Source organism: Lithobates pipiens, unplaced genomic scaffold, assembly GCF_037356315.1.
Source record: "Lithobates pipiens isolate NorthernLeopardFrog02 unplaced genomic scaffold, aLitPip1_a1.2 Scaffold_8, whole genome shotgun sequence".
NCBI classification, from domain to species: Eukaryota; Metazoa; Chordata; class Amphibia; order Anura; family Ranidae; genus Lithobates; species Lithobates pipiens.
The window spans coordinates 679699351-679722277 of record NW_027507903.1 but is presented as its reverse complement, the minus strand read 5'-3'; the positions used below and the strand labels follow the sequence as shown (position 1 = coordinate 679722277).

General features: G+C 46.0%; 1 long non-coding RNA gene across 1 annotated transcript in view; it reads left to right on the top strand.

Moving 5' to 3' along the window:
* Positions 1 to 220: 220 nt before the first annotated feature.
* Positions 221 to 22927, top strand: part of LOC143962066 (uncharacterized) — a 95164-nt gene continuing 72457 nt past the window's right edge. The window contains exon 1 of the long non-coding RNA XR_013270617.1: positions 221 to 1627. This is a non-coding gene — a long non-coding RNA (uncharacterized LOC143962066). The remainder of the gene's footprint in view (positions 1628 to 22927) is intronic.

Sequence of the window (22927 nt, the reverse complement as noted above, 5' to 3'; positions counted from 1 at the left end):
TTAGGCATTGACCCATGTCCCCTGGGGCAGGAGCCAGGTCCCCAAACCCCTTTTAGGACAGTATCTTGCATATTAGCAGTTAAAATTAGCACTTTTCATTTTGAACGTTCGAGTCCCATAGACTTCAATGGGGTTCTAAGGTTCGTACGAATTTGGGGTCCGTTCGAAAGTTCTGATGCGAACCGAACCAGGGGGGTGTTCGGCTCATCCCTAGTTTAGTATAATAAGGAAGGGAAAGGATTAGAGCCCCTGTCAGATGTTTATATGTCTGTGTCCCTGTACAGATTTCTCTCCCTCCTTGTATTGGTGTCACCAGGACAGGAAGTGAGAGGAAATCTCTCTAAGGCTGGGATCACATTGCTGTGCAGATCACATGTCATGTCTGTGTGATGTGAATTCAGCCGTACAAACTGTGTGACTGAAATCACATTCACACCAGAATGGTGCCGGACCCTTTTTTTGGTCCTCACTGGAATCGGATCACATTGGGTGTCACATCTATACAATCCGATTCCTGCACCATTTCAGTGTTTGCACCGCGATCTGCGAAGTGATCTGGGGATGTCATTAACTTTCCATTGACCCCCCCGCAGTGGTTCTCAGATGTCAGTGTGACCGTCCGGTGATTGAGGTGTGATGAGGGAACCCGCACAGGAATCGCACTGGTTCCCGCATCCCACAAGTCTCATCCCAGCCTAAGGCTCCATTCACACCTATGCAGGGGGCTTTTCAGCCTTTCTGATGTGCTTTCCATAGGTTTTTATACCGTGATTTGTGTTTTGTGTTTTAAAAAAAAGAAATTTGGGGGGAGATTTGTTGCTGGGCAGATTTAACCACTTAGTGCCCACACTATATCCAAAAGACGGCTACAGCGCTGTCTTAAAATGCCAGGAGGGCGTCCATGTACATCTTCCCGTTCTCACATTGCCCATCCCCCTTGGGATTCGGCTGATCACAGATCGGGTAAAGGACAGATCGGGTAAAGGACCAATCACAGTGAGCCCTTTACCATGTGATCAGATGTCAGCCAATGACAGCTGATCTATGGGATGACTTTTATAATGAATCCTAATATAATATATCATTGTGATGTTGTATCTTATAATCACTCGATGTGTCCTGGTGATGGGGGAGGAATTAGGAAAGGAAAAGTTATTGTGAAATAAATATTCTTCTCTATGAAATTATTATTATTATTATTATCCGGGGTATATACAGAGCCAACAGTTTACGCAGCGCTTTACAATATATAGTGACAGACATTCCAATTAGAGTGTTATACAGGAGGAATCAGAGGGTCCTGATCATTAGAGCTTACAATCTAAGAGGGAGGGTCAAAAGATACAAAAGATAATAACTGTGGGGGATGGGCTGATGGAGAAAATAAATGTCCAGTTGTTAAGTGGGGGTAGGATAGGCCTCTCTGAAGAGATGAGTTTTCAGGGATCGTCTGAAAGTGGACAGAGTAGGAGATAGTCAGACAGATTGGAGTAGCGAGTTCCAGAGGATGGGAGAGGCTCGGGAGAAGTCCTGGAGGTGAGCATGGGGTGAGGTGATGAGGGAGTTAGAGAGCAGGAGGTCTTGGGGGGCAACAAAGAGAACAATTTGGTTGATATTTTGAAACCAGGTTAGTGATGGGTCAGCCAATGACAACTGATCACGGAAGTAAACAGGAGCCGGTCAACAGCTTATTTCCCCTCTCACTGTCAGCATTAAGAAGAAAGCTGCTAACCGGCTTCTTTTAGAGGCACATCAGTCCCCTTAGTGCCCACCAGTGCTGCTAAGCAGTGCTCCTCAGTGCCATCTATCAGTGCCCACCAGTGTCACTATCATCTGTCACTTTATCTTTCTGAAAGTATCTGAGGAAAGCCGGGGGCCACATATGTCACATGGCCTGGGGCCCCATAGTAGGTGACATTGTCTGGGGCCCACAAATAAGTCACATTGCCAGGAATCTCAATGATATAACATTGTCTGGGGGCCCTAAATGTTTTGAAAGGTCTGGGGGATGGGACCAAGCTAAGGGTTTTGTAAAAGATACAGCCACCTTGGGGGCTTCATCAGGAGGAGGCACAGAAATGGGTGGGACCTACAATCTATGGTGGTGAAGTAGTTCACAGTTCATGGGGGGCATATGTTGACATTTTTTTATTGTCCTATCACTGCCCGGGGGCCCCAAGTATGTCATATTACTTATGGACCCTTTATGTGTCACGCTACTTTAGGGTTCCAAATTACATTAATAAATCTCTTAGTCATTTGCTCACTTAGGGCAGTCACAGCCCCCCGGCCCATATTTACCCCCCATCAATCCATGTCAGAGCCCTGAGTCCTCACCCATGTAAGATACATGGTGGGTAATGTCAGAGCTTACACAGGATTGATGAGGTCACCCCTCCATCATGTGGCGGTATGTAAATCCTGTGATTGGCTGCTAAAGCCTGAAAACTGCATGCTGGGAGAAGGTCACATAATCCCTCAATACTCAGGAAACTGGGGACTTAGTGAGGACTTTGATGGAGGAACAATAAAGGAAAGTATAAGTGGGTGTGTACGGCTCTTGCGTCACCTACAGAAGGGGGCGGGGCATTCGTTCTAATGGCTCCTCCCAGTATATGAGCACTGTGTATAGTGAGATGGGATGGTGAAGAATTGTATAGAGTGCCGGAGCTGAGAGAGAGCACAGAATGTAACATGACTTATTGTCTGTGTCCGAGCTGTGATGTCATAGTAGGGAAATGGCTACCGAGGGACCCAATGTGGAAAGTACAGATAGAGGTGTACTGGCCCTTTAAGAACAAATCGATCTCCGTCTATCTATCTATCTATCTATCTATCTATCTATCTATCTATCTATCTATCTATCTATCTATAGGATTATAATGTGTAGACAGTCTTATTATTAATACATTTACAATGAGTTTATTCTATTGATTATTTTATTGTGTGAAGGAATAGAAATGAATAATAGATCTACAAATAGAAAGAGATGAAAATCGGTGGAAACATCTCAGAGGAAATATATGAAGAAATGATCCCGAGATTTACTAATGAAAGAAATAATGGGATTTATCACTAATATAATGATATCACTATAATAATGTATGATTACTAGAACTGGAATGTGTCCCCAATATAATGTGTCCCCATAGAATGGATCACCAATAGAATTCTATGGGATCTCTTTTATAATGGATCCTAATATAATGTATCATGTGATGGTGTATTATAATCACTAGATGTGTCCTGGTGATGGGGGAGGATTAGGAAATGAAATGTTATTGTGAAATAAAGATTCTTTATGAACTTATTATTATTAATATTATACAGGGTTTATACAACTTACAGTTTATACAGAGCTTTACAACATGAAGACAGACATTATGAAGACAGACATTACAGTTACAGTGTAATAGAGGAGGAATCAGAGAGCCCTGCACCTTTAGAGCTTACAATCTAGATGGGAGGGTCAAGAGATACAAAAGGTAATAACTGTGGGGGATGGGCTGATGGAGAAAATAAATGTACAGTTGTTAGATGGGGGAGGATAGACTTGACAAAGTAGCCAGATACCTTACTACGCCAATCCATACATGTACACCCCCCCTTTTATACCTTATTCTAAAAATAATGACACAGACACCTGCTGGATGTAAATGGCCTTTTAGGCCTTTATTTTAACAACAAACCAAAATAAACTTTTTATTTAAAACTTCTGTAACCATTTTTATTTTCCATCTATTTTCTTGTAACAAAAAACCAGCTCATCAGATCAACAGTTGTTGATCCCTGACGACCCCATTTTTCTTGAGCCTGTAATCCCAACTTTTTTATGGCATTCGTCCCCAGCCGCCAACTTGCCTCGGGGACTTACCAATTGACCACAGACCCCCAACAACTTATTAGCCCGTCACTCTGGCCAGCCGCCAGACCACCCGGGAGGACTCCATACATATGATGGGTCCTAACATTTCAAAACCTCATCTTGAAACAGTATAATTTGTATATCAGCCGTCAAGGACCCTACCGCCACAGCAGCACAAGAGTGACACCTCACCCTTGTGCCTGCCGCCACACCTGCAAAGCCCTGCCAATACCATCCTCCAGACCCAAAGCCCACAGGTCAATCCCGACCGGGTTAAGGTGGACACCATCCCCCCGCAGATACCTCCAAGTATCCACTTCCAACTCCCAATGCCTCACCACAATACCACCATTACGGGCCACAAACCTCCCCACCTCTCTGTTCACCTTTATCCGTGTCTTATTAATTTTTTCCCAAGACCAGGCCCCCCTCCAAGACATGCGGGCCACAATATCGGACCACACAATAATCATGTCCGGGAAGGCAGTGCGAAGCCTGATGAAGTCCCATCGTACGTCCTTGATAATGTTGCGCATTGGCCTAACAACCAAGTCATTACCTCCCACATGTAGGACCAGGACGTCCGGTGCCCGATCCAGGCCCGCATAATGATGGACCTCCGGAACCACTTTGTGCCACATCATCCCTGGAATGCCAATCCACCGAACTCGGCCTTCCTCCCGTGCCAGTCTGAGTTGCCTGCCATCCGGGCCGAACATCCGCCCGTCTAGCCCCCCAGAACACAAAAGAATGTCCCAAAATCCAAATGAGACATCCCGGCTCTGAAATGACATGGCCAACAATTAACCCAACACAACCCAAAACAACAACATACATGCGACCGTCCCAAAGAACCAGACTCCCACCCCTTTTACAAAAGGTGTGGCCGCACACAGAGCATATATCTCTGAGACTCCCATCGCCCAATTTGCTTAATAACGTCCTCTGGCAAGCCCCATCTAGCTGCCTCCGTGGCCGCCCCTATCCTGAAGGAATGAGCCGCATAATCCCCTGGAGACAAACCCCCGCTCTGCAAACACTTCCTCAACACTGCCGTAAATTGGAACCGCGAAAGGCACGAACCATCGTCATGCATGAATAAAACCCCGTCCCGCTCTGGGCGAACCTCTAAATAAACCCTTAAAGCCTCCACCGGACAAAAACTAGGGTCCGCCCCCCGAAACAACTCCACCCGTATCCCTCTACCCAACTGATCCGTTTTGGACTTCTGACCAAAATTACCACCGAAGAAGGGGCCCAGTGAACGTCCCCTCTCCCCAAACCCCCCGCAGCGTTTTTGGAAGGTGACACCAATTCCCCTATCCGAAACGCCCCAAAGAAAGCCACCAGGAAAGCAGCTCGGAAAAGTTTTTGTTCAAAAACCAAGGAACACACTTCCCCGATGTGGCGCAACAAAATGCCCAAAACTTCAAAAGAAATCGGACGCCGAGAATCCCTTTTTGCCGCCCCTTTTCTAAAACCCCTCAACGCCTTTTTAACTAGAAAATCCTTAGTCACATCCACCAACCCCTTACATTGAAACAAAAAGGCCAAAGCCAACATTTTTTTGCTGACAGCCGACCCAGATACCCCGGACACATAATTATAACAGATAAACCCTAACACCCACATCAGCAGCTCTGCAGGGCTCTCCGACCCCCCAACCTCACCCAACCAGTTCGACCATTCCCTCCACACTGCCTGATAAGCCGCTCGAGTACCTTCACTCAACGACTGCTGAATCAGTCCTCCGATGATTTCAACGCAATCCCCCACATCTCTGGAGGGCACGGCTCCCCGCGTCTGTTTGCGTCCGGCGGCAGTCTGCGAAAGTCCTCCCACTGGAAACGAGACAAAGCATCCACCAACTTATTCTCAATCCCAGGGATATGCACCGCATAAACAAACGCATTAATCCGTAAACAACTGAGCACCAACCTCCTTAACAACCTGACCACCGGAGGCGAGGAAGCCGAAACATTATTTATAGCCACCACCACCCCCATGTTGTCACAATTGAATCGCACTTTTTTATCCCGAAGCCTGTCCCCCCACAATTCCACAGCCAGAACTATGGGAAAAAGCTCCAGTAAGACCAGGTTTTTTAAGAACCCCGCCTCCTTCCAAGATTCCGGCCATGGTTCAGCACTCCATTGCCCTTGGAAATAAGCTCCATAACCCGCCGAACCCGCCGCGTCAGTAAACAACTCCAAATCAGCGTTGCTGACCGGGCCCTCCTGCACTATTGCTCTCCCATTAAACTCAACCAGAAACACCCCCCACACCCCCGGATCGCCCCGCAACTCTCTGGACAACCTCACGAAGTGAGTGGGCACCTTCACACCTGCTGTGGCCGCCGCCAGCCTCCTGCAAAAAATCCGCCCCATAGGCATGATCCTGCAAGCAAAATTCAATTTGCCCAGGAGAGATTGCAATTCCCTCAACCTGAGTTTCTGCCTACCTCGTGCTGCGCCCACCTCCTGCCTCAGCGCCACCACCTTCTCCTCAGGCAACCTACATTCCATGGCCATGGAATCAATCGTGATACCCAAAAACACTATCTCCGACTTGGGACCCTCCGTCTTTTCCCTCGCCAAGGGAACCCCAAACCGGTCGGCCAGATGCTGCAATGTCCCCAGCAGTATCCCGCAGCCGCGGGATCCTGGGGGCCCCACACACAGGAAGTCATCCAGGTAATGGATGACCGAGTTGACCCCCGCCGTCTCCCGCACAGCCCATTCAAAAAACGAACTGAACAGCTCAAAAAGTGCACACGAGATCATCCCATAGGCAAGCAGCGATCAACAAAATAAGATCCCTGCCAGCAACAACCCAACAAGCGCATACTCCCTGGGTGCACCGGCAACAAACGAAATGCCGCCTCCACATCCGTTTTTGCCAAAAGAGCCCCCCTGCCATACTTTCACACCCACGTAATTGCCGCATCAAATGACGTATAAGTAACCGCACAAGCTTGCGGGTCAATACCATCATTTACCGATCCGCCCCTGGGGTAAGACAGGTGATGAATCATCCTGAATTGCCCCGGTTCCTTTTTCGGAACCACCCCCAAAGGCGAGACCACCAGATCCGCCATCGGAGGGGTAAGAAATGGGCCAGCCATCCGGCCCAGCGCCACCTCCTTAGCTAGTTTAGCTGACACCACTTGTTCATACATTAAAGCCGACTTTAAATTTTTTGCCAGCGGGGGAACCTCCCTTAACGCACTCGGAATCCGAAACCCATTCCTAAAACCAGCCTCCAACAACCCCGCCGCCACCCGATCAGGATACCTACTTAGGAAAGGCAGCATCCTTTCCAGCCTCACCGGCGTCATCCCTTTTTCCAGCGAAGTCCCCAGGACGACCTTTTCCTTGCCGGAAACAACGCGCGAAGGGGTGCCCTCCACCACATCCCGAACACTCATGCTTGTAACGACAGGTGTTACCAAACTTGCACGTCCCCTCATTGAATTGCCAGCAAACCCCTTTCTTTTTTGGGGCCAGCGATCCTGCTGAGGCAGCGACACCGGCCCCCCCTGGAAAAAACTGTCCAGGGACCCTGGACGAAGTCATCAACTTCATCCACAGGCTGATGTCCTTGTGGTCCCATCTAATAGCCGGGCGCACCGCTTTCCGTTGACGAAACTGCTCGTCATAACGTAGCCAGGCCAAGCCCCCATAAACCCTGTGTGCCTCACTAATGGCCTCCAGGTAACAGAACAATGCCGAACAATTCTCCGGCGCCTTTTCACCAATCACGCTAGCTAAAATCGCAAACGCTTGCTGCCAGTTCGCAAACGTGCGTGGAATAAGCCTATATCTCCTCCTCTCCTCCTCCTCCTTTTTGCTTTCATCCGGCTTGACCCTGTCTAAATTAAACTTTTCCAACGGCAACAACGAGAAGATTTCCACAAACTCGTCTTTCCAAATCTTCTCCCTCACCTCCTTCTTCAAATGCGCTCCTAACGGTCCCTCGAAGCACACATAAACTTCGCTCCTCGCCGCATCCGCCAGGCGAATCCTCTCAGCATCTTTGTCCTTTTCCACCGCCGCACTACTTGTTCCCTCGCCGTCCTTCCTCGCCTCCTTCTCCGTCTGCGTCTCCGCCGCCACCCCACCCCCGCCAACCCCTGCCCGACGGGAACAGCCGTCCCCCCCTCCACCGGAGCCGCTGGAGGCGGCCCCACCCACGGGTTAATCGGGGCGGGCGCCGGCCCCCGAGCCGCCCCCCAGGCGGCTCAGCACCTCTTTTAGCACCGACAACAACTCACTGCCCCCCCGCTATCCCCGCTGGAACCCTCCTCCCCCCATCCCCCCACTAACCCCAGCGAACAACCCCCCAAAGACACCGATGACTTACCGGGCTGCCGCCTGGAAGGCCCTCCAGCCGCTGTCCCCACTGCCGCCGGCGATGCACATTCTTCATCAGGCAGCTCCCCCTCCTCCATGCTGCTATCTTCGGAAAGCGCCTGGCCCCTCGGGGGCCTCCGCGCTGGTGTGCCAGACGGCCCAGGCCGTTCCCGATCGTTCCGCCCGTTCGGAGCATGGCGGCCGCCATGTTTTGTGTTTACATCGACCTCACTTCCGGTCGCGCCGACGTCATGTCCGCTGACGTCATCAGCGTGCGCCGCACCATTCGAGCACGCGCTGCTCCTCCTCAGGCCCTCCCTCTCAGGCACAGAAACATGCCCGGAGGCGTGGCCACCCGACTGCCGCTCTGCATTCACTGATGGGCCCCCCCGGAAGCCAAGATGGCGCACCCACGTGGCAGGCCGCCGGCCGCTTCAGGGACAAGGCCGGCGCCCAAGAACCCCACTCTCCCCCGGCGAGCAGCCCCCCCGACCGGAACATCGCCAGGGGGAACCACTGGAACCACCACCGATCGCGTGGACCTGGAGGTGGCCTGAGACCCGTCCCGGTAAGTGACCCCCCTCCCTCTGGGACTCTGCCGTGGACGGGGATTCCTTCCAGGCCCCCCGCTAGCTGACTGGGGCGTCCGTTTTGCAGGGGGACCTGAAGGGGCCCAGCTGGGGCTCCCAAGCCGGCGTTGAGTCCGGGGGGCAATGTCAGGGCTAAGGCGCACAGGGCGCCGTGACCTCCTTGCCCGTGTCGGGGGTACCCTATCTGCGGAAGGTCCCCACCCTACCCCCTGAAGGGTGGCCGCAATTTGGCTTTGCAACCAGTCTGCGCCAAGCTGTTCCCATAGCTGCTCTAACCCACTCATCTTTTCCAGGGAGCTGATCCTGAACGTTCCTCCTGACCTGCTGCTCCAGACTGCTGACCTTCCTAAACTCACGTGCCTTCACATCAACTCTACTCCACCCCCTCTTACACCATCCTCCAATCAGGTAAGCCTTGCAACTTTCTTAACCCCTCGTACCATTCCCCTGCGTAAGCCTTGCACCCTGTCATGTATGTCCTACGCTTACGTTGCCCTACAGCTACGTACATGTCTTCTCTGAAGAGATGAGTTTTCAGGGATAGTCTGAAAGTGGACAGAGTAGGAGATAGTCGGACAGATTGGAGTAGCAAGTTCCAGAGAATGGGGAGGCTCTGGAGAAGTCCTGGAGGTCAGTATGGGGTGAGGTGATGAGGGAGTTATAGAGCGGGAGGTCTTGGGAGGAATGAAGAGAGCGGTTTGGTTGGTATTTTGAGACTAGCTTAGTGATGTAGCTGGGGCCAAGTTGCGGATGGTTTTGTAAGTTATTCTTAGTATTTTGAATTTGATTTACTAGATGAGTGGAATCCAGTGAGGGATTGGCAGAGAGGGGTGGCAGACACTGAGCGGTTGGTAAGGTGGATGAGCCTGGCAGCAGCATTCATGATGGACTGAAGGGGGATTTTTTGTTAAAATATTGGGCTTGTAATGCCGCGTACACATGATTTGGAATTGCGCTCAAGCTTGTGTTGCCTACATATGGTCACACCAAATCCCGACAGTCAAGAACACGGTGATGTACAACACTATGACAAGCCGAGAAAATGAAGTTCAATGCTTCCGAGCATGCCTTGAATTGTTCCCGAGCATGTGTAGGAATTTTGAGCTTCGGAATTGCATACAGACCAACAAGAATTTCCGAAACTTTTTCCGTCTGAAAAATTGGGAAAATGCTCTCAATCTTCTGCTGACTGAAATTCCGCCAGCAAAAGTCCAATGGAGAATACACGCGGTCGCATTTTTTCAGATGAAAAGCTCTCATCGGTCTTTTGCTGGCCGAATTTCCGATCATGTGAACGCGGCATTAGACCGCTGCGCAAATACGGTGTGATGTAAAGTATTGCAATGACCAACATTTTGTTCTTTGGGGTGTCTGAATTTTTTTTTGATATATATATATATATATATATATATATATATATATATATATATATATATATATATATATATAATGTTTGGAGGTTCTATGTAATTTTCCAGAAAAAAATTGATTTTAACTTATAAACAACAAATCTCAAAAAGAGGCTCGGGGGGGGCTGAAGTGGGTAAAGATCAGGTGACAACCCTATATACATAACATAATGACATAAAATATAAGAGACAAATAAGATAAGTAAATAAAAGGTAAACTGTGTGAAATAATAAATAGCACTAGAATCCAGAGATCTCCAACGTTTGCTGGACACCCCCAAACATCTTCTGGAAATATAATCTACACAAAAGGGTTTAAAGCGCGTTAGTAATGAATTTTATGGATTTTATGCTAGTAGCTGTAAAGCTGTAATTGTGACAAGTAACTCACCTTTCCAAGTTTATGGACTTGACCATCAAACAATCCAGTGGAAACCACGGCACAAATGTGGCCAACAGATTCCTGTTTAGAATGAAATGACAAATTATCAGGCAAAACAACAAAATCAGCAAACATGTAACAGAAGCATACACATAGTTCCCATAGAATTCACACTTACCTGCTGGTGTGTAATTAGGTGATGTAGGTACACATCACTTACCTGCATTGTAAGAAAATATGACACTTTAATAACAATAACACAATCTTACAGGATTGATTTGGATACATTTTGTGTAGTCTCTTACCTCATCTACCAACCACTTTGTTCCACGCAGTGTTATGAAGGAAGAGACATGGAGCTTGTAAGGCCCTCCAACCACTTCCAATGACTCCTCATCTTCCTTACTCCATAACATTTGAACTGGAGAGAGAAAAAAAAAAAGGTTTGTTTGGTAGAATATCAAACCTATAAGGTTAATGAAACAAGAACTGGATAAAATGTAATGCCAAACAGTGGCAACTTAATAACGGCCATAAGATTGAAAAGGCCAGACCGACAGGGCACAGCCAAACATATGACCAACGGGGTCAAACTATAAATAATCCATTAACTGATTCCTCTCTCCTCTATGGTTTGCACGATATTCCGTGAAGTATCTAGCGAGGGCTTAAAATGCAAGATTTATGTATTGAATTACATGTATAATAAACATTACACTTAATATAGTACATAGGAGGTAAAACAGACTGACTAAACACAGAGAAAAATAAATATATATATAAAAAAGTACAATAAATATAGATCTATATCCATCCTATTCAGACGATGAGTTTCTTGTACCTCAATAGTGACAATCTTTTGTTGGTGTATTCTACAGCATAGCGAATAACTGAAGGCCTCTGTTGACTGGTAGAAGTATTGCTGATGTTTCCTTGAGGCGTCTCCATTGATTGATTCTCATCACGTTCCTGGAAGGTGACTGGGTCATCTTCCGTTTTGGTCCCCCGGTACGGCTTTAGGTGGTCCACGTTGTATTTGTTCTTTAGAGTTGCTCCTTCTTTATTTGACAATGTAGCCATCTTCCCAGATATTGCCTGGATGACATAAGGCCCATAGAAATTGGGCTCAAATGTTCCGCCTTTCCTTCCTTTCTTCCGCATGTTGAAGAGTAGGGATGAGCCGAATACTCCCCATTTGGTTCGCATCCAGAACCTGTGAACATGCAAAAAATTTGTTTGAACACCCGAACACCGTTAAAGTCTATGGGACACGAACATGTATAATCAAAAGTGCTAATATTAAAAGCTTATAAGCATTGTATTGTATTGTCATAGTGTTTGGGGACCCGGGTCCTGCCCCAGGGGACATGTATCAATGCAAAAAAAAGTTATAAAAATTGAAGTTTTTTCGGGAGCAGTGATTTTAATAATGTATAAAGTGAAACAATAAAAGTGTAATATTCCTTTACATTTCGTACCTGAGGGGTGTCTATAATATGCCTGAAAAGGGAAGCATGTTACCCGTGTTTAGAACAGTCTGACAGCAAAATGACATTTCTAAAGGAAAAAAAGTAATTTAAACTACTCACGGCTACAATGGATTGTCGGTCCGACAATACACATAAAAGTTCATTGATAAAAACGGCATGGGATTTCCCCACAGGGGAACCAAAATTTAAAAAACAAATGCATACAGGTCCCCCTAAATTCCATACCAGGCCCTCCGGGTCTGGTATGGATATTAAGGGGAACCCCGCGCCAAAGTCTTTTAAAAAAATCCATACCAGACCCTTATCCAAACACGTAACCTGGCAGGCAGCATGAAAAGAGGGGGGACTAGAGAGTGCCCCCCTCCTGAACTGTACCAGGTCACATGCCCGCAACATTGGGAGGGTGGCTCCTCAAAGCACCTTGTCCCCATGTTGATGGGCAGAAGGGCCTCATCCCCACAACCCTTGCCCGCTGGCTGTGGGGGTCTACAGGAGGGGGGCTTATCAGAATCTGGAAGCCACCTTTAACAAGGGGACCCCCAGATCCCCCCCCCCGTGTGAATAGGTAGTGGTGTACAAATGTACCTCTACCATTTCACAAAAAAAGTGTCAAAATGGTAAAAAACAAACACAAGAGATGGTTTTTGGCAAGTCCTTTATTAATTTCTTCCTCTTTCCGCTTCTTTTTCCATCTTCTTTCTTCTGATCTTCCTTCGGTGTTCTTCTTTCTCCATCTTCTGCTTCTCCATCTTCTTCTTCCTCCGCTCTTCTCGTCCCGCATCTTGCTCCGACTTGTTCTCTGCTTCCTCCGCACGATCCGCCTCAGTGGGAGTATTCCGCAGTGTGACGCTTCGGTTCTTCTGACACTTCTTATAAATCTGTACACTAAACCATTAACTCAATTACATCAGAACATTTGAGCTTCACTCCGGCACAATACATTTTACATTTCAGTTCTGTCCCCAGGAAAAAATACCTGAAATCACTATCTATGTTTATGGTTAGTGCAGCACGACAATGTATCGCCTACCACTGGCGCTCAGAAATTACTCCAACGAAAGTTGAATGGTTTAGAAGAATAAACAATATTGAACAAGTCGAAGAACTCATAAGTATATCTCAGGAAAATATTACAAAATTCTCTGCAACCTGGCAAGTCTGGACATCATTTAAGAACTCGCAGTCTTATAAATCAACTGTCAAACAATAATGTGATTTATTTATAAAGAAGAAGCTAACACATATCTTGGGGTAAAATACTTTTATTACAAGTCCTAATATCATTAAAACTGCATCACCACCCCCCCCCCCCTTTTTATTTATTTTTTTACGCCTTTTTTTTCCCTTTCATCCCTATATCTCCCAAACTGATTATTTATAACTTGACAATCAACATTTTCATATATAAAAAAAAGGTGGACTAATTACTAACTATGAGCAATAACTAAAGGTTTTTTCTCCTGTGAAAATATGGATGTCATTTCCTTCCGTAATTGTACTGTACTTCATCTAACAACTGTTGTTGAGTTCAAATGTTTATTCATGTACTAAGTTGTATTATGCTTTTTTATTCACCCAATAAAAACTTGTGAAACAAAAAAAAAGAGAGGATTTAAGTAAATTCCCTAAATGTCTACCTTAGCTATTCCAATTATCCTCAAGGGTACTTCTCTCCACCGAGGCCAGGAAGATGTGGACCAGATCTCAGAGTATCTCTCTTGTTGGTGTCGTGTAGAAAGGACCGGGTCTTCTAATTTGCTAATATCTTTCACTTTGAGCAATCACATCCCTATCGTCGGTGGTGACGTTGATTTCCATGTTAATGGAACACAAGCCTTAGCAGCATCTAAAAGATGACGTATAACAGATTTCTCCTATGCCTTTTCTGGTATGTGGGGTGCGTGAAGAAGGAAAAAGGCCGGGTCATCTGGAATCTGGAATCCTACAGTCTGTAATAATTTGGAGAATACGTCTGACCTCTATCCAGAAGTTCCTTAATTTGGGGCATTCCCAAAAAAATATGCAACATGGTACCTCTGTCTCCTTGACATCTCCAGCAGAGGTCTGAATAGTCTGGGAAGAACAGTCTATCTGGTGTTCTATACCACCAAGTAAGAATTTTAAAATTGAGTTTTCACACAAACAGACGATTCATGTGTAAATCTAAGCCCCCATACACACGGTCGGAAATTCTGGCAAAAATGTCCTATCGGACCATGTTGTCGGAAAATCCGTACATGTGTGGGCTCCATCAGACTTTTCCCGTCGGAATTTCCGACGGAAAAAGTTTGAGAGCTGGATCTCAAATTTTCCGACAACAAAATCTGATCATGGCAATTCCGATCGCGTGTAGCCTAGTCCGACATGCAGATTGCCACGCATGCTCAGAAGAAATTCTGAGACGGAAGCGCTCGGTCAGGTAAAACTAGCGTTTATAATCGATATAGCACATTCGTCACGCTGCAATGTTAAAAATTGTTTAATGCAGCGCATTCTCTTTTTCTTTAGCATGCAAGATGAATGAAGTTCTTTTGCTGCTCATATTCACACAGACTTCTCCAAAACGTATTTCTTCATTCTTTTTCATGATTTCATGACTAGAATATTTTTGAGATCTCCAGATTTTTATTTGTAAAATTTGTGGTTTTTTTTATTTATTTTTTAATCAAGATCTCCTTTATTTGACATTTTGCTCATTTTGTGTTAGCCACTGATCTGCCTATGTACGCAAAGCTGAAAGGAGTGCAGGGTCAGTGTGGCTCTTGGCTTCCAGGCACAACAGATGCAGCACAGCATGGCAACGTCTCACCTGGCATGTCGAATAGGTTCTGGGGAGCTTGGGCGGCGCAGCGGAAGAGACGCTAGCAGCGGAAAAGGAGGAGTCAGCTGAGGAGGAGAGGGCGGAGGATGGAGGGGGAGAAGAAGAGGCAGGCCTGCATGCAATCCGTGGCGGTAAAACCAAATCTACACGGGTGCCACGGGTTACATGCTTGACGGCCGTCAGAAGGTTCACCCAGTGGACAGTAAAAGTTATATACCTTCCCTGCCCGTGTTTGCTAGACCACGTGTCTGTGGTCAGATGTATCTTAGCACGACACTGTGTGCCAGAGATACATTCACTTGCCGCTGAACATGGCCATATAGCTCTGGGATGCCCTTCTGTGAGAAATACTTCCTCCCTGGGACCTTTGATTGTGGTGTTCCAATGGCCACAAATTTTCGAAAGGCCTCAGAGTCCACCAGCTTATATGGCAGTAGTTGGTGGGCTATCAGTTCTGACAAGCCAGCGGTCAACCGTTGGGCAAGAGGGTTATTCTGCATCATTTTTTTACACTCGAACATTTGGCCCATGGAAGCCTGCCTTTTTCCAGAAAAATGTGAGGACGGCATGATGGAAGGTGGAGTGGAGGACAATTGTGAGGAGAGAGGAGAAGGAGAAGTAGAAGACGAGGCTGGACGGTGAGAGCTTGGAGTGTGGCTTTGTGTGTTCCGTTGCTTCCACTGGGCTCGGTGATGGCAGCTCATGTGCCTTCTTAAGGCGGTCGTCCCTAGGTGAGTGTTGGGCTTACGGCAACTTATGCATTGACTGTAAAGGCTGCCGATGGCAACACTATTGTCAGCAGCGGACACGTTAAAAAAAGCCCACACTGCGGAGCCATGTGCCGCCATCCTGGGAGTGCCAGATGTGACCGTACATGGCCGATGCCTCGCTCCTGATACATTAGTAGTCTGCTTTGTCCCTCCTGTGCAATGTAAGTTATTCCTGCTTCTCCTCCCTATCTGCTGGTCCATATCTCCCTCTGAACTCCCCTCCTCTTCCTCTCTTGTTGGCACCCACGTGATATCACTAGACACGTCATCATCAACGTCACCTTCCCCATCGCTATAATTAGAGATCTCGGAGTAGGCAGCAACAGCGGGGACCAACCTCCTCCTTGGGCTGATCTGGGTACTGTCGTCAGACTGCTGAGTGGCGGTTGTTGCTACCTCCTCTTCCTGATCCAATGCCAAGAGTGGCTGCGCATCAGAAATGTCTTGTGATGGATCGGAAAATAATTCCTGTGACTCAAGCGGAGGGTATATGGTGGTGGTGGTGTTGGTGGTAGTGTCTTTGGGGATGCACACAGCAGAGAGTGAAGAAGAGGGTGCAGATCGAGAGGATGAGGAGGGTGCAGAAGAGTAAGGCTGAGTGAGCCACTCAACCAAGTCTGGTGCTTCCTTTGACTTAATCAAATGCACCTTCTGCAATTTTCCACTTTGGCTCAAGCCTGTTGCTCCTGCCCTACCCCTACCACCCCTGCGGAAGGGCCTGCCTCTTCCTCTGCCTGTCATTTTTTAAATGACCCTGTGACAAAAGACTCTAGAGAAGTGCAGTATATATGTGGAAGAAGGTATATAACACCCCGCTTCAATCTGTCATTTTTGGGGGCCACTGGTCTATCACACCAATTATAATACTTTTTTTTTTAATTGCGTTTGTCACTCTTTGTAGTAACGCTGCAGAACCTCTCAGCAGTCACAATGCTGCACAGTGGAAATGCACTATACTATGCTTTCTATATGTGCAAGTATTTTATAAGTGTATTACACCCCTATATACTGCACACCAAATAGTACACCTATACCAGTCCTTAAAAGGACCTTTTGTGGACCTAATAGTAGCTAGCTAGTAGTTAGTGAATTGCAGACTGTCCCTGCTCCAAACACCAAACTGTCCCTCCCTACACTGAGAAACGACAGCTGCAGAATCGGTCAGCAGCACTGCATGAAGTGCACTATAATATGCTTTCTATATTAGAAAGAAAGTATATTATACGTGTACAACCCTATATACTGTGCACCTATAAAAGGACCTTTGTGGATTTGCAGACTGCTCCAAACACCAAACTGTCCCTCAGTCCCTACACTGATAAAAGACAGCTGCAGAATCGGTCAGTAATCAGCTCAGCAGCACAGCAGTCAAGTATAATATGCTTTCTATATTTGAAAGAAAGTATATTCTAGGTGTACAACCCTATATACTGTACACCTATACCAGTCCTTAAAAGGACCTTTGTGGACCTAGTAGCTAGTGATTTGCTGACTGTCCCTGCTCCAAACACCAAACTGTCCCTCCCTACACTGATAAAAGACAGCTGCAGAATCAGTCAGCAAGCACTTGGCAGCACAGCAGTCAGCAGTGCACCATAATATACTTGAAAGAAAGTATATTATAGGTGTATTACAACCCCATATACTGTACACCTTTACCGGTCCTTAAAAGGACTTTTGTGGACCTAATAGTAATAGCTAATTAGCTAGCTAGTTATTAGACTGTCTGTCCCTGCTCCACACAGCGTCCTTTCCCTACACTGACAAAAGACAGAATGTAAAATGGCCGCCATATCAGGTCTATTTATAAGGTAGGGGGTATGTCCATGTGCTGAAATGTCTCAATTGGCTGTCCTGTACCCCAGGATGGATGTGTCATGGGTCAAAGTTCTTCACAATGTAAAACAAATATGGCCGCCGCGAACAGCGTCAGAAGTCCACCGGTTTGGCGAGTCGCGAATGAGCAAAATTTGCCGCGAACCGACTGCAGGGTGAACCGCAAGGCCATCTCTAACAAGAGGCTGCATCTTCTATGAGACCAGACTGAACCCAGGTCATCACTCTCTGGTCTTCCTTCCAGGTTGTGGCTGTGGTGCAGGAGGTGTGGCAGAAGGAGGAGGAGCATGGTCCAAATCACACAAGTGTGTTTTTTGTGTGATTTGGCCTAACAACCCCTTATTTAAAGCGTGGGTAAGTATTTCCTCACCAATGATGCGTTGCCCCTCCTCCATTTGGCTCAGTTTGCAGGCAGCCAAGGCGACAAAGGCCTCTTGATAAGTGGGGCTTTGAGAGCCACATAAGCCTCCCTAATCCATGCCCTCCTCCTAGCTGAGGTCTTCCTGTGTATGAAAAAGGGACATAGTTTTATTTTTTGGTTCATCAAACACACACAATTTTCAGCTCTTGACTGTTGCAAATTGTTAACAAATAGAAAAGACTCTTTATTTTGTTGCTGTAGTGGGGATGCTTGGCTTGTCACAAACAGGGCAACTCCCTGAAGTTGTCAATGAACAGGGGGAGGAAGCGGTGGTTGTTAAACCCATCCATATTCTCTGCAAGAAAACACCAGACAAACCCTAAATGCCAGGCTAAACTCTCCTAATCTTGTCCCAATATAAGCCTCAATCTAGAAGCAGTCTAGGCTAGTGATGTGCCAAGTTCAAATTGTACCTTGGTTATAGCGAACGTCGCATCAGCTCTCTCCCTCTGCTCACAGCTCATACGTACGACACACACGTGTGATGTTTTATATATATTGTGCGCATGCGTGAAACTCCGCCTACCCCTGACTAGCTTTCTAGTCTATTACCCACCCCTTCTCTTTACAGAGCAGTGGGGAGAGCACATGGCGGAGACACAGCAGGTGTGCACTGATTATTACACCAAAGAGGAGGAGGACGAGGAAAGCCCGGAGGCAGAAACGTCCCGATCCCGGAGGAGAAGATTTAAGGCCTCAAATATGTATTTTGTAGAAATGTTGGAGATGGTGGACATATTGAAGTTGAGTGACTATGATGGGAAGTATGGGCCTTACCCCAACCCAAATATCAGAAAGGCCAAGATCATGGCTAAAGTTGTGAAGGGTTTGCAGATGAACTTTGGGGTCCGCCAACCCAAGGATCAACTGAGGAAACGCTGATCAGACCTGAATCTGAGGGAGTACGATCAGTACCAAAAGATCAAGCGACTTCTTCAAAAAAGTAAGTAGTTGTCGTGTGTTCATATTATTATTATTGCTTGCATACTGCTCCATGTGCTTTGATTTCATGTTGTACAGTTTAAAATGGCCACTTTCATGTTTGTGGGTTGAATTGTTCGTAATAAACCTCGATCGTTCACCAAATTCAAATACAATGTTTTGGCAAGTTGCAGGAAATTACATTTGTTCAGGCCTATCTATCTCTAGTCAATGGAAGTTTCTTGTCTACAGGATTTGGTAATAGAATTGAATGCAAACTTGATTTAGTGTAAAGGAGAGGACACTCAGTAGCTGTTTACACATCTGGACTCTGGAGCACTAGTGTGGGACACCAGAACACCCTTTTTATTAGGGTGTCCCACACACGTGCTCCAGTGGATACTATAGGGGTGTCTCCATCTGGCAAACTTTCACAAAACAGGTAAGTATTCCAGCTTTAGAAAGTGTCAAAAAGAATATATTTCTGCTTTGAACTCTGCCAAAAAACACAATTGTATGACACTTCCAAGCAATGTTTCATATCCCTATTTCTGTCCTCAAATATCTATGTGTTAGGTATTCCTTTTTTACATTCTCATAGAGGAGAGAAGACTCGGGACGACTGAGGACACCAGGGACCCCACACCTCCCAAAGAAGGGGAAATACCAACACCAGAAGCGGAGGAGGAGGAGGAGGAAGGAGAGATTGTCGAAATTGTCACCACACCAGATGAGTGTCTGAGGCCACAGCTTCAGGTAAGCTAATCAATGTATGCCTGCATATTTATAATACACAGTGTTTTTTTGGGTTTCTTTTTAGGTGATGTGGATGTTGTGGAAGAAGAATCACATTTTATCAGTGAAAGTGCCCAGCTCCTCATCGGGGAGATAATGGGGTGCAATAATGATTTAGATGATATCAAGAAAAACATCAATGATGTTCAACAAAAAATGAAGAACGTCATTGATTTTTTAGGGAAAATCTGAAACACCCCCAAACTATCTAGCATCCATTTTCTGTTTTTCAACCACAAAATTTTCAAGTTTGAAGAATGCAAAATTTGGAAGATGCACACAGTGTGTCAACATGTGCTATCTCCCATCATGAGAGATCAATGTCCACGTTTTGTGGGTGCAACCCCTTCCTTGCTAATAAAGTGGCTGAGGTGAAGGGGTTGCACCCCCAAAACACGTACATTGATCCCCCATGATGGGATCAGGAAGAAAATGCCCAGTTTGATCCCGAATTTGTGTGCATCTTCTAAATTTGGCTTTTACAGGGGTGACATCCCATGTGATGAAGGCAATATCAACACAGTTTGGACATACCCATGTCTGATATTGTCTTCACTTTTCCAAGTTGAACTTTGTAAGTTCCTGTGTTCTGTATGTTCTGCTTTGATACGTGCCTGTTTACACAAAAGTGCCAAGTTATATTAATGTTAGCAAGATAATGTTATATACACCAAATATGTTGGTTTGTTGTAAAACCCTTTTATAAACGCACATGTGAATGTGCTTGAAGCAAAAAGTTTAAGTATCAACAATGTGTGGCTTCCTTATTCAATACCCCATAAGCAGTATTTGTAGTTAAGTTGTTGTTTTCTGTGACAATGGGTGTTATTTAATAAAGGCAAATCCACTTTGCACTTCAAGTGCAGTTTCAGGTGCACTTTTTCAGTGCACTTGTAGTGCATTGTGGATTTGCCTTTAGTAAATAACACCCACAGTGCTTTTGTAATTTACCAAGAATCACGCCATTTTCAGGACTCCACACATTTCTGTCATGGTGCTGAAAAGGAGTAATCTTTTTGTCAGTAATGCACTACATACCTTAACTAGAAAAACTAGCTGTATGTAGCAGACCCACAACATTAGAAGATTATTTTTAGGAAGAAGAGACTGTCACCTCATCTCGCCAAGAAAGTGGGTTTACACTGTTGAAGATAAAGGCCAAAAAATAAACCATTAAATAAGCTAGGAGACACCTAAAACAAAGCCAAGCAGTAAATGAAAACAAATTTCATTTTAAAAGTAAAATTTATTTAAAAATGCCTCTCAGACATTGTCTGGCATATCAATGGCCCCCCTACCCACAAAGTACTCCATATATCTTGTTTTGACTTTGCAGGCGTTTTTTTTGGGGGGGGGCAAGCCAGGACTCACAGCTTCAAGGGCCATCAGGTTGGCATTTTGGGGTAAGTCAGCATCAGGGCCAACTGAGACCACATAGTTCGGTGAGTGTTTTTTTTTTTTTTTTTAATTGTGCAGAATGCAGCAGGAAAGCACAATGCGATTGAGTTTATATTCAGCCATGTGGATTGGAGTCAAAAATAGGTAGAAGCGGCTGGCCATTATCCCAAAAGTGTTCTCCACTACTCTTCGGGCTCTGGACACCTGGAAATTAAAGACCCTCTGGTCCGGGGTGAGGGTCTTCATCGGGAAAAGGCAGATGTCTTGACAGCGCAAACGCCTCATCTGCGATGAACATGAAGGGGAGTCCTTCTGCATTCTCCTCTGGAGGTGGCAAGCCCAGACTGCCACTCTGGAGACACCAGTAGAACTCCATCAGCGTGATGACTCCACTATCTGAGATCCGGACATTTTTCCCCACATCCACATACAGGAAGTCATATGTCGCTGACACCACCGCCAACATCACAATACTATTATACCCCTTGTAATTATAATAATAAGACCCCGAGTTTGGGGGGGTGGGACGATGGGGACATGTTTCCCATCAATTGCCCCTCCACAGTTGGGAAAGTTCCAGTGGCTGGCAAAGTGGGAGGCCACAGTCTGCCATTCCTGTGGCGTTGAAGAAAACTGTGGAGTCAAACAAGAAAAAAAAAATAGTAATTTTGTACATAAACATTGCAAGCAGATTAGATACAAACATTTTGGGCCAAGATCAGTATAAATTTTTTTGAAAACAGTATTTAAAACCAAAAGTATAATGTCCCCTTCCTCACCCCCCATCTGATGGCCCATTGCCAAAAATTAGGGGGGATGTATTGGACAGGTAACCCTCTCCACTTCAATGAGAACTGAATGTCAAAATAATGTTTGATAGTTTGGCCAGACCCTCCTTACTTTACACTATTGGCAGCCCACCGGACAGGTAAGAGGTGTCATAATCCCAAATAAATCACAAAATGAATAAATGGAAACACATTTTTACATTCTGCTATTACCTATCAAGATAATAATAGGAGTAAAAAAAAACTTTAAAAAGTAGCATTTGAAAGTATTGAGCCAGGCCCTTGCACTACATGCTTTGGTGAATTCATCCATAAATATGACCACTAGGTATAGTGTGTACTGGGTTTGGCAAAGTCCGCAGAAAGAAAATTGGTATCAGCTGACCTAGCAGTTGGGGGAGGGGGGTTCCTAATGAGTTTGGCCGACCAAAAAAAACCTCAGGGACTCTGCATGAAGTTAAACACACACATAACTTTTGTAGAGATTTTAGGGTGTGTTTAGGAGAAACCAATACTATGGAGCTGACAAAATACATTGCTAAGTGACTAAGCTATAGGTGTATGGGCCCAGAATAGCGTGCTGAGGAGGTTAGTGAAGGCAAAAATGCATGAAGGACAGAAAAAACATTAAAAGCTTCCAGCATGCTTGAGGACAAAGGGGCACAGCATATGACAGCATATTGCAATCCTGGTAATTAGGGAAGGAGGAAAGAAATACAATACATTAGCAAACAGTAAATACATAGAATGTGATGTTAAAGGAGAAATCTTACCTTCATATAGTCCTTCCGCAGGACCTCTATGATGGCAGATCAGGTCTCTGGAATAATGATCTCCAGAGCCTGGGGGGAGATGCCTGTGGAGAACTTGAGGTCCTGAAGGCTTCTCCCTGTCGCCATGTACCTCAACGTGGCAACTAGCCTCTGCTCCACAGTGATGGCTTGCCGCATGTAGGTATCCTGCCTGCTGATATAAGGGGTCAGCAAAGCCAACAGACGGTGAAAAACGGGGTCCGTCATCCTGAGAAAATTCCTGAAATCATGAGGATTATTCTCCCGGATCTCACGAAGCAAAGACATGTGCGAGAAT